The sequence below is a fragment of the Palaemon carinicauda genome, chromosome 3, assembly GCF_036898095.1.
Source record: "Palaemon carinicauda isolate YSFRI2023 chromosome 3, ASM3689809v2, whole genome shotgun sequence".
In the NCBI taxonomy this organism is placed as follows: domain Eukaryota; kingdom Metazoa; phylum Arthropoda; class Malacostraca; order Decapoda; family Palaemonidae; genus Palaemon; species Palaemon carinicauda.
The window spans coordinates 103149097-103169096 of NC_090727.1; positions in this window are offsets into that span (position 1 = coordinate 103149097).

Here is a 20000-nt window from a genome sequence, read left to right on the forward strand (position 1 = left end):
GTAGATCAAATAAGTTCAAACGTTCCATCCTCCGTCTATATCCAAATTGCCTTAGTATTGGAACTAGTTTGGTGGCCCTAGCTTGTACTGCTTCAAGACTATCTACACCCTTCTGAATACTTGGAGCCAGAATTGGAAACAGTATTCTAGATGGGGTCTTACTAGTGATGTGTCCAGTTGAAGTACAGTGTCTTTGTACCTGTGTTTGAGTTGTCGCTTTATGTAACCTAATAGTTTTTGTGCTTTCTTTTCAGCTTTTATAATGTTTCGTAAACTTCAAATCTCTTCTAATAATAATGAGGTCTTCCTTCTGGTCCTCACTTTCTATTTCCTTACCCAGAAGTGAGTAATCTGTTTGTGATTTTCTAAAGACCTATGGGCATAACTTTGCATTCCATGTCTTTCATATAGTATATTCTGATCAAAACCACGAGCCAGTGATTGAGATAACTGATAAATAAAGAAAAAACTTTAAGGCTAATGCCTATAGAGCTATGCAATGATACAAAAATATAGTTAAAACATTTATATAACAAAAGAGTACTGGTGCAACATACGTATTTCACATCACTTAGTGTAGCTTATCACAATCTTGGGGACTTGTATTTACTTAAAAATATAAAGCATTACTGGCAGCTATTCCTTTGTGGCTGAATAAGAAGGCAGTTGTTCTGACAGTGCCACATCCAACTTGGTCGACTGTATGTTAAGCACTGTTTCTCAAAAAATATATCGAATATATAACTGTGTATGTCTATGAGAGTAACACCATTCATCTAAAACTTTCTGAAACATATAATCTTTTCTAATCAAGTTTTAAGTACTTATAATGAACACATCCAAATATATGGATTTTAAGATTTTGAGTTTTTATTGCTATCATTTCTAACCCTTCGACAAAAATCGGAGTAGCTCATTAGGCTGTTGTTGTGCTCTGACCTTAATATGCCGACATTATTAACTAATTATGCTTTATCCCGAATTCTAATAGAAACCCTCTTCTGACGTCATCATACAGATCCGAAATCATCAAAGCAAGCACACCTTCGCTTAATGTCATAACACACGAGATAATTAATCAATTCTCGTCGATTTTGGATATCAGTTAAGTTTACGATTTACAAAAAGGAAGAAGAAATTGTCCGGTTGTAATACATGAATAGATATAAAATTATATAAGTGTTATCGTTCTTTAAGAGAGATATATAATATAACCGTATAATATACCTGTATGATTTTCCAATGGTAGCTTATATATATGTACATTCAAAATTTTGTGTGTGTGTATATATATATATATATATATATATATATATATATATATATATATATATATATGAAATATATATATACACATATATATACATGTGTGTATAAGTGTGCGTATACATACGTATAAAGGCCGATTCAAACGACCCGTTTTCTTTCCGACAGGCTGGGTGGTGGCTAACCGCCGTCGAAATGTTGTACATTCACACGAGGCGTTCCCTTTGCGTTTACCTGGTCGCGGTTTTCATTGTTTACTTAGACTCTGTCACGTGAGGACCGAGTAAATTACGATAATTTTGACACTATAAGATGTTGGTTGATAACTGTGTTGATAAAATAAGTTATGCAACTTCATTATACTTTATGCACCATGCCAAGAATAATAAAATTATGATAAATTTATCAGTTTTATTTAATGCCTCACCAGTCATGTTCCATATCTTTTCTTTATGTACATTATTTCTATGCATATTGTTTGCCATGTCAAAAATCTTCTCATACCCCTGAAAAACTTCAATATATATATATATATATATATATATATATATATATATATATATATATATATATATATATATTTATATATATATGTATGTATATGTATATATGTATATGTATATATATATATAACCTCTCATACATGGTGTCAACAACAATCTAACTAATTTCTATGACTATGACTCTATACTATGAGGAAAAGTCGGGGTTGTAGGCCACGAAACGAACGGGTACGATACAGGACCCCGTTCACACGAAACATCCTCCACCTGTTGGTTGGGACGGGTGGCTAACGGCCGTCAAACCGGCCGAGGTTTCTTGGAAAGAAAGCCGAGCCGATTCGGACGGCTGACGACCGAGGTCCGCCGTCAGCCTAACGGGTCGCGTGAACAGTTGCATTTGAATACACGTAAGAAAGCTAGACGCCGCTTAACCGACGGCCAGCCTGTCGGAAAGAAAACGGGTCGTGTGAATCGGCATTAATTGCACACGAATACACACATATGTACTTACATGTAAATATACTTCTAAATATTTTCTTCCAAAGCTATGAAGAATCCCTTGTCATTATAACCACATATTAAGCTCAGAAACTTTCCTAATTTCCATACAAATAGAGTAATATTGAAACCTGAAGAATCTCTTTATCTCTAGAGAGAGATTTTAATCGCCTGGCTGAGTGAAGTGGAAAAGATCACATTACTGCTATCTGAGGTGGAAGGATCTCTTAAAATATTCTTACGATTTTGGTGTCTACATCTTGGTATATCTCGATCAAGGTATTTTGTAATATTTGCTTAATGCTAATGATACACTGTTATGACCTAAGTTGTTTGTTTTTATGCATCTATTCTGTTATGTTTATTCACATTTTTCTAAGAAGACTGGACACACAAATAGTTATTCTGCTTATTACAGTGATATTGAAGCGTTAAGAATAAGCTTTCCAATAACTATAAACTATATACATACATACATACATACATATATATATATATATATATATATATATATAATTAGTTTTTTAAAGTACATCTAAATGTTGGCTTTCCTTGAATCATTTTTGAATGACTTAAACTGGCTGCTCATCATTTTCACTAGATGTAAAACCGATACGGAAAAATATGCTAAATATCACAGTAATAGAAATTTCATAAATATGAGAGAGAGAGAGAGAGAGAGAGAGAGAGAGAGAGAGAGAGAGAGCCATCCCCTTCAGCAGTTCCCTTCTAGACAGCCAGTCTTGAGATAGCAGATTTCACCAACAATTATCGAGAGAAAACCTACTGACCATAATTCAAGTAATGTGGCCATTATTCACATGGAATGAAGATCTAAGAAAGATGCAATTGGTGTTGCGCAGAAGAAGGTAACTTTACCATAGGTTACAACTTGAAAATGACCCTATTATTAACATGATGCAAACTTACTAAAGGATATTGTAGGTATTAATTTATATCAATTTTCCTTCAGCGTCAGACTTCCCAAATTCAATTAATTAACGATCTTTTTCAAGATTAAGAATCCTATATTGTAAATGATATTTTGAGAATAGTAAAATGAGAGGCTGTGCGTTCAAGTAAAAACTATGTGAAGTTGACCTCTATCTCTACGCGAGACGCCATCCTCTAAGTGCGTTTCCATGAAGCTAGTTTTGGGGATCTAATAGATAATGCAAAGACGGATGTGATCACTAAATCAGAAAAGCCTCCCAACACCTTTTCACTTCATTTCCCTAAAACGGAAATACATATCATGGCTTTCTTTTCGTCACTGAAAAATGAAAGGAAGAAATGGCACGATAAAGTTGTGGAGCCCTAATGGAAACTGTATCGGTAAACCGACCAGAAAAGGAGTTTTACAATAAAATCTTGCAAAACGAAATAAAAATATAAACATTTTCGAAAACCTAAACATGAAAATTTTATAAAGGTTCTCTAACATTTGTTTTCTCAAAGAAAAAAAAAACACACTAAAGACAAAAGCTTGAAAGGTCCGATCTATGCATGTGTATCATTGTAATTGAATAAGAGAAAATATAAATAAATTTTGAATGAACAATTGCTTAATAGAATACATTAAAAAAAAACACCTTGAAGAGCTGTATTACAAAATGTAATCAGCTGGACCTCAATTGATGATACCTTTTAATACAATAATTCCAATTTATATTTGAAATCTTTAACATAAATATGAGTGGGGATACACCAAAGTGGTGAAAGGGTTTGGGTATCGCCATGACCAGCAAAGTTGTACTAGTCAGGGCCACCCATACGAGGTTGGTTTGCTGTGAGCGATCAGCCGAAAATCTCCCACCATTACTAATACGCGAAGGAAAGCGGGTGATGGAAATTGGCCTAGTAGCCTCAGACATGAATTAACATGTCAGAGCCCATTTTCCTCCAGTAGACTAGAAATGTTGCATTCATTGTTGTTGTTGTTGTTGTTGTTGGTGTGTGTGTGTATATATATATATAATATATATACATACATATATATGTATATATATATATATATATACTCTGTACATTACATCATATATATATATATATATATATATATTTATATAATATATATTTATATATTTATATATGTACATGTATATATATATATTTATCTATATATATGTATATATGTGTATATATATATTCATATATATGTATATATGTGTATATATATATATTTATATATATATGTATATATATATATATATATATATATAAAACATAGATAGAAAGTCTGAACTGAAAAAATATAAAGATTACAATTGGAAGAAAGAAACTTGATGAAATACTGCATTAATCTAGTGTTAGAAAATGTAATTAGGCGAAACCTGATACAATTTACCTCGAGAAAATCAAAACTATGAAATAATTGTTATTTTATTAAATAATATCAAATTTAGAAGTAAGCCAAAAGAAAAGATAAAAAACATATGTAAGCACAAGATTATTACATAAGCATATATGTAAAAACTACTGCCCATATGAAATTATAAAAACCTTAAAAAAGCGTAATATTCTTTTCACTTTCTCTTTTGAATAGTTTGAGGAATAACCACATCACTTAGTGTTATTACACCGTAATAGGAGAAATTTTATGTTACAATTATGTTACACATTTAAGCGTAAATAAACTACCATACAATTCTTACTAAAATAACTTACAAAATATATTTTCATTGAGGATAAGCCAAAACTAAATTATGTAATTTCTTAATTCCTAAATGTTCTTCTAGAGAGAGAGAGAGAGAGAGAGAGAGAGAGAGAGAGAGAGAGAGAGAGAGAGAGAGAGAGAGAGAGAGAGGAACGCAAAAGATTGCAGTACTTTCATAAACAAACTAAAAAACAGATACTTGATTAACATTAAAGAGCAAGTGAAAAAAGGACTAATAAATAAAGAAGGCTGAAAACGATACAATTCGCCATAGCAGACGTATTGACATCGCAATGGCCATAATTAAACACTAGTCTGCAAAGTGTAACTTGTTGACTGTACCTAATGCGGCTTTTATTTACAACAAATTAAACATGATTCTTCAAGTAAAACAGTATTCCAAGTTGAATCACTAAACGCTATTCTTATGTAAATTAGTGAAAAATCACCATTATGTAAAAAAAAAAAAAAATGCGTCCTTTTAACGAACATCAACAACGGACACACAGCTCAGGTATATTTTAGTTTTCCCAATTATGAAAAACAATGCATAAACAAATAATAGGCTTCAGGAATGATTTTATACATTCAGAACAAACTGCATCACTTAAACATAATACAAAACACCATTTATAATTCAATTATGATCTCAACAGCTAGTAGTATCACTAACATCAACATCACTAAGTCCCATCGAGAAAATATCCCACCAAACCACAGTAATAAAATTACATTTTGGACGCCACGAAATGTGTTGACAGTGAGAAGACTTCGGATTGACAGCGGTGAAATGAGAACGCCAAAGAAGCTCTCGTAGGATTTTGACTTTCCTCCTGAGCTCAGAGAAAAGATGACAGTTCCCTATCTGTCTACTTCACTCCTTTATTCCAAAAAAATGCGTGTGAAATTGTGAATGGTATGTATGGGAGGCTATGCGATAATGTGATACTATCTGTATAGCCTCTCTCTCTCTCTCTCTCTCTCTCTCTCTCTCTCTCTCTCTCTCATTGACTAGTGTACGTGACCCGTAAAAAAGGACGGCTAAATCTGTAAACAGATATACAGACACAAGCACAAAGATTACCCCCCCCCCTAACTATAACACGGTTGTTTGGGCAATTTGTGGGAAATTGTAGCTGCCGAGTGTACCTCTCGGGGTAACCACCCCCTCACCAGGGTATGACTACTACTTTTCCTCCTCCCCAAAGGGCTGGGAGAGACCGAGTGGTCATACCACTCAGCGTCACAGGAAGGATATATATATATATATATATATATATATAGAGAGAGAGAGAGAGAGAGAGAGAGAGAGAGAGAGAGAGAGAGAGAGAGAGAGAGAGAGAGAGAGAGAGAATTATAGTTTAGTGAGAGATTGAAAAAAAGCAAATCAGACAATGGTTAGGTTAATTAAAATTTGGAATGTCTCAAATTGCCTGAAACTACATATAAAAATCAGACTATATATCAGTTTAGTGAGATCGGTGTTACTCTATGGACATGATTCATGGTATGACAATAGATTTAGTAGATTTGAGAACATAGCCCTGAAAAGGATATTGGGAGTTAAATGGCAGGACATCATTAGAAATGAAACAATGAGAGAGATTACTCGAGTGCCATATGTGGATGAGATCATGATGAGGGTTAGATGGAGATGGTTTGCGCATGGTCTTCGCACTCCCCAAGAGTGATTAGTTCACCAAACGTTCAGCTGGGCTTCACAAGCCACTAGAAGAGTTGGGAGGCTCAGATCTACATGGCTGAGGACTATGAAGCGCGAGGTAAGAGATGATGAATGGAGAGGTATTGAATTAAAGCTCAAGAGGGAGACGAGTGGTGAAATCTAACCGAGGTCCTTTGCGTCAATAGGTGTAGGAGGAGATGATGATGATGATGATGATGATATTTATTATTATTATTATTATTATTATTATTATTATTATTATTATTATTATTATTATTATTAGCGCAGCTGCAATCCTATCGTCAAGAGATGAAAAAATGTATAACTAAAACACTAAAGTTTTCAGTCAAGTATATATAACGACACAAATGATTCAAAATTAAGTTTAAGAAATATTTATGAGACAAGTTTAGTGTCTCAAGATTAAAAGCTGTAACGTAAAACACAAACCGTCTTCCTATGGGAATCCCAACTGTAAAAAGTTTTCTCCTTTCTCCAAAACGTTTTGCCCCGTGCAGTTAGTTAATCTGAGAGAGAGAGAGAGAGAGAGAGAGAGAGAGAGAGAGAGAGAGAGAGAGAGAGAGAGCTTTGTTATTTTTCGTTCACCCACATCCAGCATTTCCAAATAGGGTTGTGCCTTGGCTATTAATAATAATAATTATAACAACAACAACAACAACAACAACATAATAATAATAATAATAATAATAATAATAATAATAATAATAATAATAATAATAATAATAATAATAATAATAATAATAATGCCTTTTGTTTACATAATGCACATCTTCCCACTTTCTGGATAACAATATTGCAGATTTTAATGGTGTTTGACAATGGTGACAGCATTATCTAGATTCTTTTTTTCTTTTAGCTTCTGGCAAATACTGAAGTATCCATTACGATTAAAAAAAATTCCCATTGCTTCCATGTCACAGAATTTTTCATTCAAGCAAAATGTCAGTATTTTACTCTCGGAATTTAGAAATTACTCTATTCAAAGAGTATATAATTGTTGCCAAAATCAATTTTAGGGTGCATTAAAAATATACCATGTACATCTTTAAGAGAATCTTCCAACATATGGTTAACAATATTTTTCCTATGATAGAAGACCAAATGGAAAGTTACTTTCATAAATGAAAAATTTAGTACAGAATTGAAAAAAGTAAACTTCGAACGTTTGAAATCATCTCTTGATCAATTGGCAAACTACATAAAATTCAAGATTTAATCAAACTTCCAGTGTAATTAGGATACTTATTCTTCACATAATTTTGTAACAAATTCATCCGATATTTTCTAGCCTGTATTTACTCCTCAATATCAATTTCACTAATTCATATAAAATTATTAGTTTTCCCCTATTTCTTCAGGGCTCTTAGAGGGAATTTTCTAGATATTATAAAACATCATTAGAAATTATAAGCGAAAACCAGCTTCTGAAAATTACACATGTAACCAACAATTATTTACCAAGATGTATTATACTATAGTGGGTAAAATCCATAGCCTAGATTACCTAGAAAATACTTTAATACTCTATAAAAAATTACTACTTCGTATAACTTTTTTTTCTTCTTTCCCCGGGAATTTTGTAATATAAAATTGACTACAACTCCGCAACCAGTTCTGTCACTATTCTGTAATATATATGATTCAACAAAATCTACATGATAATAATATATATGCAATATCGTGTAGAACGCACACTGTTGAAATGAATGGAATGAAAAATGCGGCATCTCATAAACTTTAAGAAAAAAGCTTTATGATATTTTCAGAAAATAGTTACCTAAAATGATCCCATTAATCTCCGCCAATCGCAACCACGCATTCTTGCATAACCAAGACTATGAAGGCAATAAAAGACAAAGGGAGACAGACAGTTAAAACAAAAACAAAAACAAGACAACTTCCAAATGTAAAAGGTGTCGTTAAACACTGTGGCTCCTGAAGGGATTCTTCGGCACTTCCCACCCTTTGATAACAAAGCCCTCTTAGGACACTGATTTAACGAAACTCACTACAAACCTTCAACTTCTGCATTATAAATAGGCAGGAGGCTGAGCACGATTTTATGAGTTGTTGAAAGCATTTCAGCGTAATTGCATACACATAGAAAACGAGCTAGTCCATACAAACATACATATTTACACAGACACACACAAACAAACACACACACACACACACACACACACATATATATATATATATATATATATATATATATATATATATATATATATATATATATATATATATATATATATAATACTGACTTTTTTCTTTGCCATCTAATAATTTTCCTTCCTCCGACGTTTCGCATATATACTGTATATATATATATATATATATATATATATATATATATATATATATATATATATATATATATATATTTTTGGGCTCAAGCCATGTCGTCCTGATGGAAGTTCCTATAGGGTAGCTTCCTAGGGTATATTACAACTACGGCGATATTCCCAGAGAATTTACCTTAAGGTACCAGAATTCTAACTCCTGGAGCGAGTATCCCTCGTGAAAGGGATATCGCGACATATCAGAGGACGTATTCTAGACACGTCACATGGCAATCTACATCCTGGACAGAGATTTCGTCTCGTAGGAGGTGATTGACGAGATACGAATTCGGGAAAGAAAAAGGGGGAGCCGCTCCCAAGGCTTCCCTATCCCCCGATTCGTATGCGTGCCTGGCGCCAATCCTGGCGCCATCTGTATTCCTTTTTGCGTAGCTTAACAACTCGGTGTTTTTTCCTGTTTTTCTCGCAAATCTTGGATTTATTCGGCTTTTCATGGCTTCTCCGTCTTCGTTGGCCTCTGATAAGTTGAGTATACTGTAGTGTCTGTTATGTATAAATGTAGGCTCTTGGTAAAATTTTGAGTGATTAATAGGATTAATCTTTGATACAAGAGCCGTAGCCTACCAGAGGTGTCCTGGACACTGTCGCTCGCTAGGTATAAATTAGTTAGTCAGAGCGACATTCCTGGTTGTTTTGCTTTAATAAATTTTAGCTATTTAGCTTTACATAGGATTTCCTTTCGTTCTTAGTATTATTTGGCGAAGTATTCGCCATTCTGGCCTACGCTAGGCCATGTAGCCTAGTCGTTTGGTCCTAGTACTTCATGCATGATTTTGGTTTTTCCAAGTGTAATTTAAATTTTATTGAAGCTTTAGGCTACATTTTATACATTTTAGACTGTGTGGAATATTTCCAAGATTGTATACGTGTGAGTTTCGGTGAATTAGGTAATCGATTCTCTTGGTGCCTAGGCTAATTGCTTATGGAGCCTTAGTATACTTTATCATACTCCCCGGTTGCTTTCTTTTCTTCGGAGAAGGTATGCAATCCCTTTCCCTCTGTTTAAGCCTTGGGCTTATCCCTAAGTGGTTTTTTCCGAATTTATTTTCGATAAAACTATACTATGGTGTTACTGTACCTTCCTGTTCCTGTAGTTATGGTTCAAGAGGGACAGAACAACAGAGTTTTTAGTCTGAGTCTGTGTTGTCTGGCTTGGGGCAGAGTCCCCCTCGCTGACCTAACACATACAAAGGGAGCTTAGCTCCCTTAGGTCACTACCGAAGGTTTCTGTAGTTATGATTCCTTCTTTTGTGATCTACCAGACTAGTCCTGTTGCTGTTCTCGGGGGAGGATAAGTTCTTCCCTTGGGAGTAGCAACGCCTTCCTTGCTTTGGTGCTCTGGAAGCTGGCAAGTATTGCTGGCCTTTCCCCTTAGATCTCCCTTAGGCTAAGATAAGTTTCTTGGCTGCGGGTGATCTGTCACTAAAGCAAGGTTGGCAGGACCCTCTTGTCCCTTCCCCCTCTATCTCCGTAATGGCCTAGCCATTACTGTACTGTACCTTGCCGGCCGGCAGAGCTGGCCGGCAGGGGTCTTACTGTACTGTACGTCGTTCTACTTCTGGACCTAGTATAGGTTGGGATGTGGAATTGACTCAGCCCATTGCCGGCCGGCAGAGCTGCTGGCCGGCAAGGGTCTTATGTTTTCGAGTGCTGCCCGGACCTCTCTTGGTCCCTCATCCATGCCTGCCGGCAGAGCCGGACGGCATTGGTCAAGGAAGCCTGAATTAGTTTCTCCCCTTCCTTATATGCACTCTTTCGGTTGCCGGGCTTGGAGGTTGTGTACACTCTTATCCCGGCATCCATTCTATTTTCTTCTAGTGCTGTACCTGTCCCGGCTGCCGGCCTATGGGGCCGGCAGCCGGGCAGGTGTAGTCTTCTGGTTCTTTTGCTGCCGGCTGGCATCGGTCTTGTACCTTTGCCGGCCGGCTTATGTCAGTCCTTGTCTGCCGGTCACCAAGATTGTGGCCGGCAGCTGGGTACTACCTTGTGTAGTTGCTGGCCGGCAGTCATTGCCGGCCAACACTGGCTGTTACCGGCCGGCAGTTGCTGCCGACCGGCACAGGCATTTGAACCAGAGTGCTGCCGCCCTATAGCTGTTAAGTAGTATACTTTAAAGCTAGTTGTGGTGTGTGCCGGCCGGCAAAGGCAGGCCGGCACACATCCCCCTATACTGTACTATTATTCTTCTGTATAGCATATACAGTAAGAAGAAAACTATAGTAAGGGTTTTGGTACAGCACTGTATCTTCTAACACTATTGTGTTTTCTTGCACACCCCTTTGCTGCTGACCTCAGATAGGAAGCTGAGTTCTTCCCTGTCTATTATCCAGGATTTTAAAATCATTGCTTAGGTGTGAGCTCCACCTGTTTCCTCTGGAAACCTTGCATTGGTTACTCTAGAAGAGATAAACCATTTTTGATTTTATTATCTGGAAGGCTGCAACAATGGGTTGTGAGGGAAACACAAGTGTGTGTCTTTCCTTTCTGAATTGTTATGCTATACTATGCATATCCAGTGATACATAGTTCACTTGATACTCATGGAAATTTCTTCTCTTTACAGAAGGACACTCCGAAGTAGGGAAGTGCTTTCTGCAATGTCAGCAGCAAGAACCTCTGCGGACATGAGTTTTGTAGGAGACACGCAGCATACGTTGTCTCCAAGGATGATCTCCGGTATTGGGACCCTCAGGTATGTACTGTGTGCACTAACCTGATTAATGAGACAATTAAATAGCTAGGAAGAAGCTTCGTACCTGGGTAAGGGGCTTCCAAAAGAACACTTCTGGCCCTTATCTTCCAAGTGAGAAGATGAGGGCGTATCCTTTCCCTAAGGCATCAGCTGATGCAGGGATTCCCCAGCCTCAAGAGGAGATCCCCTAAGTTCAGATCCAGGTGGATGCTGAAGTCGCGGTCGCGATGCAAGACATCCAGCTAGATGACAGGATGTCTGATGTGGACGGGTGTCAGGAGGAAGACCTCCTGGCAGAAGCCCAGGATGAAGTTCAAGCCCCTCTACATCGGCCGGTCTCCCAGTAGAGCTGGGACAGGCCCTCTCTTCTATTGTTGGAATGATCCAACAAATGCAGAAGGAGAATCAGGAGAAGGCGGCTGCAATGGAACTGCGAGTGCAGTGCCTTGCAGAATCACATGGGCCCCAGAAAAAGCTCAATGTGAAAGACCTTCCCTTGTGCTCAGATGCTAACCCATGGAGGTATGCTGAGCACATGCCGATGACAACTGGAAAGATTGTCATCTCGGATAAGCTTGGCTCAGTTCCCCTGGAGGGTGGAATTCTGGCCCAGCAAGGCATCATATCCGGACTGTTATGTCCGGCTGAGGAAGGAACCAGCTTCAAAGGAGGAGACAGAGCCGAAGGAGGTCATAGTGATGGACCATGCTAAGGCTCAAGCTCTACTTTCATCCTCGATGAAAGAGAGGGGCTTCTCTAACTCAAAGGTAGCTGCATTGAATAGGAAGCTCCCTTCCTTTGTGTCCTCGCCTACTAGAGCCTTCCCCTTTTTACAGAAAAGGTTTCTGGCTGTTCTAAAAGCAATCGAGGCCGGCAAGTCTTGCCCCTCCCTAGAGGAGTGTAAACCCTTGTCGCTGGCCCTGCCTATGGACCACAAAGACTGGAAGAACGTCCATCTTACGTTCTCAGTGGGAAAGTTGGAGGCTGATATTGCCGGACGTCAGTTCGGCAAGGACCCCCCTAAGCTGTCTGACTTTCTTTTGCGAAGTGAGTTCGATACAAAAGAAAGACTGACTGCCTCAATGTCTCTTCAGACTACTCTCGAGACGATGGCAAGTGACCCCAAGGTCCATGAAATGTTCATGGTAGTGGCCAAGCCTCATCTGGCCACAGTGACGAAGGACCTTTATGGCTTCGTCAAGGCAAGGAGAGCTTGTAGGGAGTTCGTGTTTACCTCGGCTACGGTGAGGCACGAGCTAAAGAAACTAATCTCCTCCAACATTTGGGGAAAAGACCTTTTTCCCTACCGACTTGGTCAAAGAAGCTGTTGATAAAGCCGCCTTGGAGAATAGAAACCTTCTCCAGAAGTGGGGCCTGGCTATCAAAAGAAAGTCTTCCCCGGATGAGGGTTCTCAACCAAAGAAGAAGACTATGAGGACTAGGCTACCGTCTCGGCCAGCCAAGCCTCTTAGACAGCAACAGCAACTGCAATTGCCATTGCCCCCAGTGCCCCAGATCGTGGCACAAACCCCGACCACCTTTCAGTGGGTACCCCAGGCCGTGTCGACACAGTCCACGGCATTCACCCCAGCGTTTGAAGGGCAGTCTACTTCCTTTCGAGCAAAGCCTAGAGGAGCAGCCAGAGGCTCGTCTAGACGCCCCTCAAGGGGAAGGGGATTCAGGGGTGGTCATTGTCAGGAAGGCAAGACCTCAGGACGGCAGTCCAAGCGAGGTGATACCGGTAGGAGGGAGACTTCTGAAATTTCGGGATCGGTGGACCTTCGATCCCTGGGCCCACAGCCTACTCAAGAATGGACTGGGCGGGAGCTGGTACAGCACTCCACCCCCGTGCCTTCGGTTTTTCCAACACTCCACCCCCGTTATGGAGGAGTACGTTCAAGAACTGTTGGAGAAAAAGGGTGAAGCCCATCAATTTCTAAGGGAGGCTGTTTTGTGTTCCCAAGAAAGACTCGGAAAAGCTCAGAGTCAAAATGCTAACACTGCAACACATAAGGACCTTACTGCCCAGGAGGGCATATTCCGTCTCTATAGACTTGTCAGACGCCTACTGGCAAATTCCAATTAGCCATCGACTCTCCCCCTACCTAGGGTTCAGGCTACAACGAAGACTATACGCCTTCGGAGCCATGCCATTCGGGCTAAACATAGCCCCAAGGATTTTTACGAAGCTTGCGAGCGTAGCTCTCAAACAATTTCGCCTAAAGGGAATTCAGGTAGTAGCCTACCTGGACGACTGGTTGGTGTGGGCAGCATCCGAGACAGAATGCTTGCAAGCTTCCAGTCAAGTGATCCAGTTCCTAGAGTACCTAGGCTTCAAGATCAACAGAAAAAGTCTCGACTTTCTCCATCTCAAAAGTTCCAGTGGCTGAGAATTCACTGGGACCTTTTGTCACACCGTTTCTCCACCTCGGCGAAGAAAAGGAAGGAGATAGCGGGTTCTGTCAAGAGACTTCAAGATTCCGAAAGGATATCAAGACACGAGCAGGAGAGAGTACTGCGCTCTCTCCAGTTTGCTTCGGTGACAGACCCAGTGCTAAGAGCACAGCTAAAGGATGCAATCGGATTTTGGAGAAGTTATGCATCAAACGCGTGAAGAGATCTGAGAAGACCAGCCGCTTCGGCTAAGTACTCTTCTCAGGCCTTGGTCCCAAGCCAGACATCTAAAGAAGTCAGGTTCTTCTTCAGCCACCTCCCCCGTCGGTGACGATTCACTCAGACGCCTCGAAGGAGGGATGGGGAGGTCACTCTCATCGGAAAAAAGTCCAGGGGACTTGGTCCAGGCTATTCAAGACCTTTCACATAAAACTTTCTAGAAGCTAGGGCAGTGCTCCTTACCTTAAAGAAAGTCTCCCTGCGTCATTCGATCCACATAAGCTGGTGATTGACAGCGAGGTAGTTGTGAGATACTTGAATAGACAAGGATCGAGGTCACCACCTCTCAACCAGGTGATGTTGGCCGTCTTCCGATTTGCGGAAAAGAAGAAGTGGTACCTGTCGGCAGTTCACCTTCAAGGAGTCCGCAATGTGACAGCGGACGCTCTATCCAGGTTCACACTGATAGAGTCGGAATGGTCCTTAGACGCAGGATCATTCTCCTTCATTCTGAATCAGTCCCAGAACTGCAGATAGACCTCTTTGCGACGAAAGACAACAAGAAGTTGCCCCTGTACGTGCCCCGTACGAGGACCCCTTAGCGGAAGCAGTGGACGCGATGTCCCTCGACTGGAACAGATGGTCCAAGATTTATCCGTTCCCTCCTCACAACCTTCTGTTGAGGGTCCTCAACAAACTGAGATCCTTCAAAGGGTAGCGGCAATAGTGGCCCACAAGTGGCCGAACAGCGTGTGGTTCCTCCTGGCATTGGAACTGTAGCTGAAGTTTGTACCACTACCAGATCCAGTTCTGACCCAGCGAGCCCAGAAGTCAACTGTCTGCGCTTCATTACAGAAAACCCGGACCCTGCAGCTCATGATTTTCTCTCCCTAGCGGTGAGAAAGTGTTTCGGGATTTCGAAAGCCAGTATAGACTTCCTTGAGGAATATAAGTGCAAATCTACTAGAAGGCAATATGAGTCATCTTGGAGAAAATGGGTGGCCTTTTGTCAAGGCGAAGATTCCGCAGGAGATCTTGACAGACTTCTGCTTATCTTTTTTCCCCACCTCCATGGTCAAGGGTTGGCAGCGAACACGATTTCAGCGTGTAAGTCTGCTTTGACAAGACCCATTCTATATGCCTTCCAGGTCAACCTAGGTAACGAGATCTTTAATAAAGTCCCGAAAGCCTGTGCTAGGCTCAGACCTTCAGCACCTCCAAAGCCCATTTCATGGTCTTTAGACAAGTTCTTCATTTCGCTTCTCTGTTGAGCAATGAAGAGTGTGCGTTAAAGGATTTAACACAAAAAGTTATTTTCCTATTTTGCACTCGCGTCCGGGGCCAGGGTTAGTGAGATTGTAGCCTCTCGAGAGAGGCAGGTCGTGTTCAGTTCCTGGATGGGGAAGAACTGAACCTGTTTCCGGATCCTACGTTTCTCACCAAGAATGAGTTACCCACCAACAGGTGGGGTCCCTGGAGAATCTGCCCTCTGAAAGAAGATGCATCTCTATGTCCAGTAGAATGCCTAAAGGTCTATCTTCATAGAACTTCAGACTTCAAGGGTGGTCAACTATTCAGGGGAGAAACATCAGGCTCAAATTTATCTCTGAATCAACTCAGAGCGAAAATCACATATTTTATTCGCAGAGCGGATCCTGACAATACACCCGCAGGTCACGATCCGAGGAAAGTTGCCTCATTCTTAAATTTCTTTAATTGTATGGATTTTGAACATCTCCGTTCATACACTGGCTGGAAGTCTTCCAGAGTGTTCTTTCGCCACTATGCGAAGCAAGTAGAGGAACTAAAAGAGATCTGTGGTAGCAGTGGGTCGCGGTGTTAACCCTACTGTTTAACTCTGCGAGGAACAGTGGTCTTAATTGGGACGATTAATTCCAGGGTGAGTGTGTAGTTACATACTGTACTACAAACTAAGTGAGGGCACTGTGTTGCCCATCCAGACTGTTCCATTTCCGAAGGTGAACCTAGCATAAGTGCAGACATGTGTGCCGAGCGTTTCTAACGCTAATGTCATTGATTTGTAATACAGGCTTTTATGACTTTGATACCTCGGTATCTTAAAAGTGGCATCTAATGTTTTTTCTTTCAGACAAACAAGCTCTGTTTACTATCATACTTATGCTTATAGTTTTGGGTTATCCTCTTCTTGTATATATATGTGTATATGTATATATATATATATATATATATATATATATATATATATATATATATATATATATATATATATATATATATATATATATGTGTGTATATATATGTAATTGTGGTTAACCTATCTATTTATTGCCTGTCAATAATCTGGTTCTTGAGAACCTTGCGTCTCCTTCACCTGTGTCAATTTATTGGTATAATTGAGCATTCATTCTATGTACCTTATCTGGGATAATTCTAATAGAATTGTTCCTTTATGCAAGCTATGTTGCATTGGTTTTCCTCCTATGCGGATATAAAACCTTTGTCCAATACAAGTATTGTGCGGAAAACTGGTCGATATTTCATATTGACGCAGTGGTCCTTTATAAACTATGCTTTACTTAATATAGGGCGAGACCACTATATTAGCTTGCCTGGTATTCATACATAGATATATGTACTCTTCGAGACTTTTCCAGAGTCTAGTAGGACTCTTCCCTGTAGGGGGCAGGAAGCTCTAACATAGTTTATAGTTAGTTGAAAAGATGTATAACGGTAACATCTTAGGTCTCTAGGTCTAGTCGACCGGGAAAAAATTACCTCCGGGGAGTACGGCACATTCTGAGAATCCACAGATACAGTAATGCTCTGGTACACTTCCATCAGGACGACATGGCTTGAGCCCAAAAAACGGATTTTGAGCGAAGCGAAAAATCTATTTTTGGGTGAGATGGCCATGTCGTCCTGATGGACCCGCCCTTGCCTTTCTAAGAAAGGGCTGTAGGACCCCTCCCTACATACAGTATCTGTAGCACCTCGTGTACGCTACAAGGAATACAGATGGCGCCAGGATTGGCGCCAGGCACGCATACGAATCGGGGAATAGGGAAGTTTTGGGAGCGGCTCCCCCTTTTTCTTTCCCGAATTCGTATCTCGTCAATCACCTCCTACGAGACGAAATCTCTGTCCAGGATGTAGATTGCCATGTGACGTGTCTAGAATACGTCCTCTGATATGTCGCGATATCCCTTTCACGAGGGATACTCGCTCCAGGAGTTAGAATTCTGGTACCTTAAGGTAAATTCTCTGGGAATATCGCCGTAGTTGTAATATACCCTAGGAAGCTACCCTATAGGAACTTCCATCAGGACGACATGGCCATCTCACCCAAAAATAGATTTTTCGCTTCGCTCAAAATCCGTTATATATATATATATATATATATATATATATATATATATATTTATATATATATATATATATATATATATATATATATATATATATATATATATATATGTATGTATATATATATATATATATATATATATATATATATATATATATATATATATATATATATATATATATATATACATATGTATATATATATATATATATATATATATATATATATATATATATATATATATATATATATATATATATATATATATATATATATTACTTGCTAAGCTACAACCCTAGTTGGAAAAGCAGGATACTATAAGCCCAAGGGGCTCCAACAGGGAAAATAGCCCAGTGAGGAAAGGAAATAAGGAAAATGCAATTTTTTAAGAACAGTAACAATATTAGAACACATATTTCCTACATAAATTATAAAAAAAAATACTTGAAAAAAAAAGCAGAAGAGAAATAAGATAGAATAGTGTGGCCGAGTGTACCCTCAAGGAAGGGAACTCTAACCCGAGACAACGGAAGACCATGGTACTGAGGCTGTAGCACTATCCAACCAAGACTAGAGAACAATGGTTTGATTTCGAGTGTCCCCCTAGAAGAGCTTCATACCATAGCTAAAAAGTCTCTCCTATCCTTACCAAGAGGAAAGTGTCTACTGAACAATTACAGTGCAGTAGTTAATCCCTTGGGTATATGTGTATGCATATATATATATATATATATATATATATATATATATATATATATATATATATATACACATATATATATATATATATATATATATATATATATATATATATATATATATATATATATATATATATACATATATATATATATATATATATATATATATATATATATATATATATATATATATATATATATATATATATATATATATATATATATATATATATATACAGTATAATATTGGTTTTAGATGTATATTACTTTTATGAGCAGTGATTTTGTGGGAAAGCTGCAAAGTCCCCTTTCCTGAAACATGATGTACCAATACCAATAACCTTGACACATAAATTTAGTCTTTGTTGGGAATACAAAAATTGTACTTCCTCAAGATTACAGACGTTAAGTCATGCTGTCACATATATCCTTCTTCAATGGAACAAGTTCATAGAAAGAGATGTGTTGAAAGGACCAATATAGTAATTTTCCAGAACATAATTATAAAATTTTTATATCATAAATGTGTGGTTATATATTGAAAACAAATGGATGAAAAAAGAGAATCTCTCTCTCTCTCTCTCTCTCTCTCTCTCTCTCTCTCTCTCTCTCTCTCTCTCTCTCTCTCTCTCTCTCTCTTTATTGAGTTTATTGAGTATATTCAGTGTATATATATATATATATATATATATATATATATATATATATATATATATATATATATATATTTATGTGTATGTATATACAGTATATATATATATATATATATATATATATATATATATATATATATATATATATATATATATATATATATACTGTATGTATATATACTTTTCTAAGTTCGGATATCTAAACGTGATGAAAGGGTCAACGTATTGTCATAATCGGCAAAGCTGTATTAGTATGGGCCACCCGTACTAGTTTGGTTTGCTGTGAGAGATCAGCTAAAAAATTTTCCACCATCACCAAACAGCACTGGCCAACGTAGTGATGAAAACTAGCCAAACCCCAGACGTGAACTGACATATCTTAGGCCTTTGTCCTGTTGTGGACAAGAAACGCCTGTATTTGTCCCGTGTTTATATATATATATATATATATATATATATATATATATATATGTATATATAAAAATTATATATATATTTATATATATATATAAATATATATATATATATATATATATATATATATATATATATATATATATATATGTGTGTGTGTGTGTGTGAGTGTGTGTGTGTGTGTGTGTGTGTGAAATTACTTAAACCAACTCTATTCTTGGTTTAGGAAAAGACGAATACTGGAACTATATTTTCCAGTTGATTTCTGGTGTCGTCAGATGTTTCGGCTATTATATGGAACCATGGAATTACACTTCAATATAAAAGCCATGGCGGTGAAAAGAAAATGCAAAAAAAAATGAGTTGTGAATCCAAAATAATTGAACAAAATAAATGGAAGCTTTGACATTATTGATAAAAATAGTGAAAATTTTGAAATAAATTTCAAAATATCAGGACAATTTCAACAAATAGACAAAATGAAGACTTGCCTAAAATATATTAGACGTTCTCTCAATTCGATGCTTTCTTTAATCAATTATGTAACTAAAATTTTGGAAGTTATTCCTTTGTTTTGGTGATGACTGTTT